Here is an 11,311-nt window from a genome sequence, read left to right as displayed (position 1 = left end):
TCAATTGTGTCATATTTGTGTTTGCGTCTAGTTAGGTAATATAACCACGAGTATTTATCAATTGTGTCATATTTGTGTTTGCATCCCCAGTGTTAGGCAGCAGTCCCCCAAATGAATGACCGAATTAATTGACATTTACAACGCCCGTATTGTCGAATGCAGCTGTTCCATCATAATATAATACATTTATTTCATTGTTTGTTATCGCTACTCAATGACACAGAAATCTTGATTGATGTAAATTACAATATATACATACATGCATACTAATGTTGTAAATCAAATGCAAATACCAATAGTGCAACAATCAAATCTTGTCTTAAGTGTTAATGTTATTGGTATTGCTTGCTTGTTTGCTTGTTTGATTGATTTATTTATTTATTTATTTATTTATTTATTTATTTATTTATTTATTTATTTATTTATTTATTTATTTATTTATTTATTTATTTATTTATTTATTTATTTATTTATTTATTTATTTATTTATTTATTTATTTATTTAACACAAATTTAAACATTTAGATGAACACAGGACATGATGCCGCATTAACAGTTGACACAGACATGAATACATGTTTAATTACAATAAGCGGGAAATACCTTGGAAAGTTAAAATCGTTGGAACCCAATATATTATTTGTATTTCATATATATGATGTATGACTGTTAATGGATATCGTATAACATAACGAGGAACACATGAGTTTGAAATCATTTATAGTGGATAAATAAACATCACGTCGTGACTCCGGTAATTTGTTTTACATTCTAGAGTTATTTATTATATGTTTATAATAGTGTTATCCGTCCCGTTATACCGCCACTCAGCCCGAGCACACGGCAGCATACAGTTTAATGCAGTACATCTCATGTTTACAATGTGCGCTCATTGATGGCGTATTTTAGCTTAGTCTTGGACGCAAGATTTTAAACATATAACCAGACGCGCCCATAATGTACTTTCAGATGAGAAATGATTAATAAGTTATTTTCCGTTATTATGATGGCAATTGGTGTAGTATTATTTTAATACATTGCAATATTAAGTGACTTACGTCAACTAGAGCTATTTTTTTATTTCCGCGCTAAACATAAACTTACAAAAACAAAAAACTTAGATTTGTTCAACGACAGACAAACAATTATTTATTATCCACACGGGACACGGACATGTCGTTTAAAATCAATTATGCATGGCAGTGAAGATAGTTTAACTTCATGTCTGTGCATTTTCACTCAACGCTACAGCCCTACGGGTGGATATTCTATTTATTACACTCTCTTCTGCATATGTTATTTTAACATATTGTATTCTAACTGAATGCTGCCACCGCCGGACATTTTAGTATTCACTACTAACAAAACAATTATATATTAACTCATGTAGGTTAAATTATTCAATTCTATGAGAAATCGAGGGTATTCGCCGCTGAGGACGCGCATAGTGTGAAAGCAAACGTACCCCCTAGCCGTGCTATATTCTATCATTAAAACTGGGGTGACTGGTTGAATAAGTGAATATCACACATCGCAGCAGTCGGACTATAGTACAGAGTGTGGTAAATGCGCACTAAATTAAAAAAAACAGCGGGTCACGTGTTTATTGTTTCCTGTCTTCATGTACGGAAAGGACAGAACTAAAGATTACTACGCGGCAAATTGAGGTACGTTGATTCGATCAGGTGTCGGTGTTCACCAACAGCACTTTTTACTACCTTTCCGTTGATCCTCAAATTCACTTTTCACACACCCGGTTTGCGTGACACCTTATAATGCGTGTAGGATATGTTTTTTTAATTTACCAGTAACGTGGCGGGAGTGACATTTTGTTAACGTGTGTCTCTTTCACATAACACATGTTTAATAATTGAGAGGCTGTAACTGTGGCTGACCTGATGGTAATTATTTTGCCTGATTTATATTAGATATGTGTGCGACTGGCATTTTCTAAGGCAGAGAGTTGCAGGTTCGACTCATAGTCCATAGTCGGCTGAATGTCTGATGTTAAGTTGAATGGTATGTTTGCAGTAATTCCTTGGCAATAAAGTAAGAAATCGCCGATTCGGATTGAATTGAATTTAAATTTTTGGAAGCGAAACAATACCTGCCTTAAGTGACGATTAAAAGCAGTTCGTAAAGCGAAGCAACACAACTACGGGTTTGCACAATAGGAGATTAAGGTAAAGGAAATCCGGTTGTTTCATCTTGTCGAAGTTTACTGTGAGCGGAGAGTTACAATAATTTGTCCAAATATAGCTGTAACGGAATGGATTATTATCATTGTTATGCACCAAGGTGAACACACATATCAGCTTGGGCAAATTATCTAGCAGTAAAATATCCAACGTGATAATATTTCTCCAGTGATAAAACCGTCATCCTAAACGCACACCGATATCGTCGCTATTGTCCTTCCATTGTGATTATTCCCTGTGGCTTAATTTAGTTCTATTTTTCAATTTACACGCACGCCAATGATGTGTTGACGAGTGCAGAAAAAAAAACGTGGGAATCGTAGATTGATCCGTTATGATGGACATCTCCGATTTAGTACACACCTTCAGAAATTGCTCCGGTTATAGCAAGCAATGAAGAGAAAATCTCATGACAGTACTAATCCAATTTCTCTGCATTCAAGAACAAGGAACAAACGAGCTGCTGTCGATCGAAAAGGTGCAATCGCTCCCAAGATTGTCGTAAATTGGTTAAAATATATTAAAACTTTGTATCGTGTAAGGGGAATATCTAAATAAAGGAAGAGTACTAGAAATATCATCAATTTTAATTTGGATTCTGCCTTATTCCTTTTTGGATGAGGCAACAATTGAAAAGACGCGTGTCGAGAATTTTATCCTGATTTAATTTAATCATATTTGTGTGATACTCTACGTGGATGTTTACTCCAATATTTCATTTGTATTGATATACTGAAGATGGAATCTATGTTCGACATTACCGTGGTTAAGATCGCAACTCTACTGTGCCTCCTGGCTACAATGCAAGGTAAGTACGTTGCTCGCAGTTTGTATATATCTAGCTGTGTAATGTTTCATTGAAACAGTCACGGACTAAGCATTTGTATTGTTCTACCACCATTTCTTTAGCTCCCTAGCTTCGAATAGACTGCGAGAATGAAAACAATTAGCGAGAAATGGACAAGTCTGTTAAAGTCTTATATTTTAAGAAATTGTTATTGTTATTAAACTAGTATCTGAAGTTATCATTTGCGTATTACAATATATCAATAGTGCGGCTTGCTCGTAATCGCCATTTACGTTCTCACTAGTAGACAACCATATCCTCACTGTTACGACAGATCTGTTCGCGTTTTTTCAAATCTCGTGGTTATTGAATTTTGAATGATTGACTTTGCACATTAAGAATTTAATGGTGTTTTTTTTTTCAAACATATCGCAAGGTCCACAATTCAACTGATAGTAGATTTTATCTTTCACAAACCAGATTAAACTATGACTTTGTTAACAATTTCCGTGATATGTGCTCAAGTTCAATATTAGACAACTGTACAGCTTTGTATCTCATCGCTTCTCATCTATAAAACAACCAATTTGTCAGCCAATCAGTATTCGTGTATTATACTGAGTGAATTCCTCGTCGTTTGTGACCAATATTCAAAACCATTGTATAGCATGCATGTTCGCAGTGAGGCACCATTACAGCAATCTCATCAAATTCACTTATTTACAATCCTATCTAGAAAAGTAATCTCTTTTTGATATCGTCATTTCCAGCGGAACGAAAGTCGATTGCTTTGCCTGATTCCTATGAGTACATACTGCCGACATTCAATCTTCAATCTCTCATCAAAACAACGAACCTTGCTTCTTGAAGATACTCACATGGGCATACACGTTTCAGTAACCTATTGTTATGCGCTAGCGCCGCTTTTTTGGTTTCACGCTAATAGCGCCGAGTCATTGTGAAGTTTAATGCCAATAATGCTGTAGTTGTAGGTTATGACTCAGTATTATTGCTGATAACGCTGTTCTGATATTAATAAATGTCTAATGTAAAGCTGTGCTACAAATTGTTTCAACGCATTAATATGCTAAGGCTAACCCTTAACGCACTGAATAATGTCAACGTACCATCATCGTGAATTTCACTGATGACAGGCAGTCACAATGGTTGTTCACGCATGTGTAATGTATTTCAAATTATCGCAACGCAACGCAACGCAATGCCTGTAAAGTTGCGCTCGCGTGTTACAATATTTTAAAGATACAATCTTTTATTACCATGTAGTTGTGATTCAATACCAACAGCATAGTGCTATTGTAAGTACAATATCTGCAGTGCTTCCTTTATTATGACTATTTTGTATCCTTGCGCTCGCATGTTATTGTTACACTATTTTAAAGATATGCTCTTCTATTACCACGCAGCTGTGATTCAATGCCAATAGCATAACTCTATTGTAAGTACGATGTTTGTAGTGCTTCCTTTGTTATGACTACTCTGTAGTCTAATAATAGTAGCGTGGTACTGTTAAGACATGTAAATGGTACAACACTGTATCGGGGATTACATACAAGTATAACAGTAAATTCACGAAAAATAAAGCCATTAATATGAAAATATATATTGCATAGACGATTTCAATTGATTAATCGTTTTTACGATGCTGAAATTTAGAGTAACGCAAATTAAGTCCTCGGATAAAGCTGATGTTTGTTCTGTATTATAAATACGCACCACAATCAGTCTAAGGAAGTTGCAAATATCTCATAGCATGTATGTACGTCACTTAATTAATGAATGTAAATGCAGGTGCGCATTCCTAAGATAACTATCGGTAATATTTGTCCTAATGAGAGGGTTAAGTGGTTTGAATCCGTAATAAAATAACAGCAAGACCCAATAGTCATTTTAGGATCAGCTGATATTATGATTATGTTGCAATCAAGTGTTCAGTATAACTAATGAAACACTGCTGTATCTTAGATACAATTATTTTAAGATAATTTACCAACCCTGTAATTTGATAATTCAATAGAAATAATATTCTCACGAGGAAATAGTGGAGACTTAAATTAAGTTAAATTATGATTCAATTATTTCATGTATTTAGCCATATTCGATCGATTGTGACATTTTGCATTCGTGTTTGCGACATATTGACTGAATCGGTGGCCTGAATATTCATGATGTCGTAATTATTCATTCTTCTATTGCGCAGACTCGAAGACTTGCCATGACAGTAAAATGTTTGTATATTGAGAATGGTATTTAGTGAATTATAAATAATCTATCAACCTTGCAATACATCGGTAAATACTCTTATCCTCATTTTACTTGCATATGCTTTTTACTAGTAGTTCGTTTCACAAGGCGCTCAGCGGAAACAGAAAAGTGTGATCATTTTAAAGGATTTCCCATTTATTTATCCGATTACTAGAACATGCTTACTAATCTTAAATTATTGTATCTTATTTATCAAATAAATAATTATATGTAATAACATAACGTATTGATGTGCATGCCACTAATTGGGAGCATTGATATAAGTGGTTAATTGTAATGCAAAGCCCATACCGACATCGACGGACCCTTTCAACAGTATGGAAAGTAGATATCTCTACGTAATTATGTTTTTACAAAAAAGATTGGACTGACTCAATTCCAATCTAACATTATACGACATTATAACTCTGACAGCTGTTATTCTATCACTATGTCAATATAGTACACAATACTAAACCTTCTATTTCAGTACTACATAGATATTTTATATAATCGATAAAGATATATTTGTGACCTAAAGAACTATGCACAGTAGCACACACTGAGCATTGATGGCTCACTAGCATTTAGTTTAAGTGTAGATGACAGTGCCAGTAAGTGTCCGTATCTGTTCGTGTAGTATAATTCGAAGTAGCCAATGAGCGGACTTGGTTTCGTTGACTATACTGACACGCCCTAAAAGTAGTGTAATTTATTGTAGTCAAGTGCACGGTATTATTTGAAATACAAGATAGTCAAGCATTATGTTACGTGATGTATAAACGAGGTCGTTTTGCAACAGGCAAAATACATCTAACTTTGGTATTACCATATTAACTAATACAATTCAATAAACGAATGTAATTCAATAATTTATAAACCGCATGCTCACACTTTCTACATTTTAAATAAATATTTGTTTCTTGAATATTGTGATCGCAAATAACAGTGTAAAATTGAGTCATTTTCTAATAAAATTGTAAGGCATCGTTTGTCCCCAATTACAGATTGACAGAATATATATATCCCATACCATGCATGAACGCCGGATAACATATCTTCAAGCGGCGTGGTAGGATCAGCGTCTGTGAATTAACGTATTTCGCAGGCTCATAGTTAGGCTCATTCTCTTAAATCTAGACTCAGTATTCACGATAATGTTTTTTAACCCCTTTAGCGGCGAGTCGTAGCGTTAGTTTACCGACGGACTATAATTTTCTGCATATGAACAAGTTCACTAGATTCAAGCCAATCGCATTATTTTCTATATTGGTGTGGCCTCGCCTGCATGGCTAATTCCTGGTAATTTAAATTCCTGATATTGAAAACCGTAATCTGTACGAGGTGAGTAGCAGTTCTCACTCTGTCGCTAAATTTTGGTCGTTTCTTCAGGCAATCATGGACTTGAATGTCATTTTTGATAGTAAACATAAACACCAGACCATTGTTTCGACAACGCATTTCAATGCATAATATTAATGTTATATCCTGACAACATGGGTCTTGGATCCTGAAAAATAGTCCATATTCTGTACCGCAGTTTGCTTCAGTTGGTTTTAGAGTTTGACGTCGATGATTTTCTGCACCGCCGTTCCTACAACTCCGTAGTTTTTTTCTTTATTATTATGAAACAGTAATAAATAAAATGAATTCAATGTGGTATCCAGGGACCAGTGTGCATTGAATGTCAGTAGCAAATATGTAAACATTACGAATATACGTGGAATGTTGTGTATATTCTATAAACGACAATATAGTTACACGAATTTGCTCATCTAGCCTTTCTCACCATCAAACTGTAGAATATCTAGAAATTCAACATCCGCCTTATAAACATGTCTACATCAATCATAATTTCATTATGTCGCTATTTTCCACCGCGGGATGCACGTACTTGTTATATTGCCCATGGTACCCCAGGCGTGTCAACTGTATTGGCTTTGATATGAGTAAATCTGATGTGTATCATTACATAATAAGCACAGCGATTAATATTGACAAACGAAAAGTTACGAACCGACAATTAGGCTGGCATAACACGTGAACATCTGGTGATCTCTTAGACATCGGTTTTACTAAATACCCTCGAAGTCGCTACTACTGTCGATTTCCCAACCTGTCAAAGTTTTGATAGGCGTTGAATTGCCATAGCAATTTATATAGCATGGAAGGAAATGAACTAAATAGGCTTAAATTGTATTAAGCAGTAGACGGGACCAGGTAGTGACAGATTGTCGATATCAATAAAACTGCGGTCAGTGACAGTAATTCTAGTTTGCTCTCGTTTCATATAAACTACAAGTTGCTCAATCGATGGCAGAGGCTAACAAGCAAACATGTACGACACAGTCGATATATGTGTGTAATTAAATCCACAACAACATAATGCATGGAAGCCTGTACCATAATCTAATTGTTTTATTTTACTTGTTAGATTTATGACAGAGCTCAACGGGAAATACGCATTGAAATGTATCAACCGTTACAGCATCTGTCGATGATTCAATCATTATTTTCGGTTCTGGGTTGTAATCGTATTATATCTACCAACGGAGAAAGATATAATTTATAATAAATGAGACATCTGAATAGCTCCCGGATGTCGGTAATCATTTATCAATCAGCTACAGTCGATGCGGTTGATCGGTAACCCTTTCTGTACTATGCCTTTATAATTGATATTTCAACCGTATATACTGTGACCTTTTAATTGTGAGTATCGTTCTTACCAGACTCGGTATGGCAATGCACTTGTTTTGTATGTACGCATATGTTTCAAATAGTTATTTATAATATGTATTGTTTCCTGCGTATTTTGTTTGAGGTTCGTCTTTTTTAGGCAAATCTTATGTACTGTAATTGGCAATTAACAAATTTCAATGGCATTGCTACATCTAAAATAAACATCACCGAAATATGAGTAAAATTAATATAACGTGAGTGTCTGTAATTGCAACAGACGCTTGTAATATTGTAAATGCGCAGATATCCAGATGGATAAACAAAGTGCAGGTACTGCTGGAATGAACCACTCTGTGGAAGGGGCGTTCAAAATTTATGACTAAGGAAAACAAACAAAGTAACATGTATAATTCGGAAATTATTTTTTAATAAGGGTAATCATGTATTACAATATTATAAATTTTCGATTGACTAATCAGTTCACTATTCATTACACTGATTTATCCTTTCTACAAAATGTACCAATATCTAAACAGATAACCAATATTGTTTTCCAAGTGAAGATGTTTATGTGAACGAAACGGTAATCTGCTGAGCAATTTTCTCGCAGGTTATACCCATCAAGCACTTGCTGATAAATCAACTGCCACACGCTTATTTAAGCATTTGTTAGTTATTGTTTTACCTTGCATCTTTATTCTACCTTGGTGCTCCCCATATGTTCAGCTACGATGTGTAATAATGTTGTCATCTATGTTGGCTTGAACTTTCCCAATGCATTTACAAGTTTGGTCTGTCGTCCCATGCAGGCTGGTTGGTAGTTTTCCAAAACATTTATCAATTTAGCACATCGTCTATATTGACTTGTACAATACACTCAGCAGTTTGGTATGTCGTTTTATGTATGTTGGTCTTTTTTTCCAGTACATTTACCAGTTTGGTATATTGGTAATATTGACTGGTACATTCCGTATACACTCAGTAGTTTGGTATGTATTCTATGTTGGCTGGTACATTCGCAATACAAAACTACTCTTGTAGTTGATCTATGTTGGTTGGCATTCTACCAATACTATAACCACTCTGGTATGTTGATGTTTAGTAACCAGTTTAGTATGTTGTTATGGTTGCTGTCACTATTCCAATACACTACCAAGTCGAGATGCCGTGTTATGTTGGCTTGTCATACTACGCTGGCCAGCAGTTCCCCAATACACATATAAGTCTATGATGGCTGATCCCAAACAGTATGTATGGCAAGTAGGTCTATGTTGAATGGAAGGTTCCAATACACTTACCAATTTCGTAGACTGTACTGTGTTGGCTGTTGGTTGTTCAATAATACACTCACCAGTTTAATATGTCGTTCTATGCTGGCTACTGGTTTCCCAATGCAATTTACAATTGGGCATAACCTAATATATTGGTATGTAGCTGCCCACAATCAATGAACACCATCAACATTGCAGCGGTACATATCAAATGTACACCATCTAAATAACAGCAGCACAAATCCGACGTACTCCGTTCAATGTACATAATCTAACAACAATTGCGAAAATATAATGTATCCCTTCTAAATACCAGAAACACACAATTTAAATACCAACGTCAAATATACATCAAAATAGCAAATTAACAAAAATGCCATTAACGCCATCTGAAAAACTACAGTACAAATGTACTCCATTCAAAAAACAGCAGCACAAATCAGATGTACTCCATCTGAATAACAGCAGTACAAATGCAATTTACACCATTTCAACAACAGCAGCACAAAGCCAATTTACACGATCTGAATAACAGCGGTAGAAATCGAATGTACACATTTTAAATAACAGCAATACGAATCGAAAGTACACGATTTGAATAACAGCAGTACAGATCAAATGTATACCATCCAAATAACAGCACTACAAATCCAATGTACACTTTTTTGATAACAGTAGAAACCCAATTAACACGATCTCAATAACAGCAGTACAAATCCGATATACACGATCTGAATAACAGAAGTAGAAATCCAGTGTACACCATCTGACTAACAGCAGTACAAATCCAGTGTATACCATCTAAATAACAGCAGTACAAATCTAATGTACAACATCTGAATAACATCAGTACAAATCCAGTGTACAACATCTGAATAACAGCAGTACAAATCCAGTGTACACCAACTGAATAACAGCAGTACAAATCTAATGTACACCATCTAAATAACAGCAGTACAAATCTAATGTACACCATCTAAAACAGCAGTACAAATATAATGTACACCATCTAAATAACATCAGTACAAATCTAATGTATACCATCTGAATAACAGCAGTACAAATATAATGTACACCATCTGAATAACAGCAGTACAAATCTAATGAACACCATCAGAACAACAGCAGTACAAATCTAATGTACACCATCAAAATAACATCAGTACAAATCTAATGCACACCATCTGAATAACAGCAGTACAAATCCAATGTACAACATCTGAATAACATCAGTACAAATCCAGTGTACACCAACTGAATAACAGCAGTACAAATCTAATGTACACCATCTAAATAACAGCAGTACAAATCTAATGTACACCATCTAAAACAGCAGTACAAATATAATGCACACCATCTAAATAACAGCAGTACAAATCTAATGAATACCATCTGAATAACAGCAGTACAAATATAATGTACACCATCTGAATAACAGCAGTACAAATCTAATGAACACCATCAGAACAACAGCAGTACAAATCTAATGTACACCATCAAAATAACATCAGTACAAATCTAATGCACACCATCTGAATAACAGCAGTACAAATCCAATGTACAACATCTGAATAACAGCAGTAAAAATCCAGTGTACACCAACTGAATAACAGCAGTACAAATCTAATGTACACCATCTAAATAACAGCAGTACAAATATAATGTACACCATCTATATAACAGCAGTACAAATCTAATGTATACCATCTGAATAACAGCAGTACAAATCTAATGTACACCAACTGAATAACAGCAGTACAAATCTAATGAACACCATCAGAACAACAGCAGTACAAATCTAGTGTACACCATCAAAATAACATCAGTACAAATCTAATGCACACCATTTAAATAACAGCAGTACAAATCCAGTGTACACCATCTGAATTACAGCAGTACAAATCTGATGTACACCATCTGAATAACAGCAGTACAAATCTAATGTACACCATCTAAATAACAACAGTACCAATCTAATGTACACCATCTAAATAACAGCAGTACAAATCTAATGTACATCATCTGAATAACAGCAGTACAATTCCAATGTACCCCGTCTGAATAACAGCAGTACAAATCTAATGAACACCATCCGAATAACAGCAGTGTAA

The 11,311-nt window shown here is 34.9% G+C and overlaps 1 long non-coding RNA gene across 1 annotated transcript; it reads left to right on the top strand.

Moving 5' to 3' along the window:
- Positions 1 to 1,433: 1,433 nt before the first annotated feature.
- LOC144341994 (uncharacterized) lies at positions 1,434 to 2,182 on the top strand. The gene is made up of 2 exons (XR_013418691.2): positions 1,434 to 1,667; positions 1,929 to 2,182. It is a non-coding gene; the product is annotated as an uncharacterized LOC144341994 (long non-coding RNA).
- Positions 2,183 to 11,311: the final 9,129 nt, after the last annotated feature.

This window comes from Saccoglossus kowalevskii, chromosome 1 (assembly GCF_978046115.1).
Source record: "Saccoglossus kowalevskii chromosome 1, keSacKowa6.1, whole genome shotgun sequence".
Lineage (NCBI taxonomy): Eukaryota > Metazoa > Hemichordata > Enteropneusta > Harrimaniidae > Saccoglossus > Saccoglossus kowalevskii.
The sequence above is the reverse complement of the archived record's forward strand: the minus strand, read 5'-3'. Positions and strand labels throughout refer to the sequence as shown.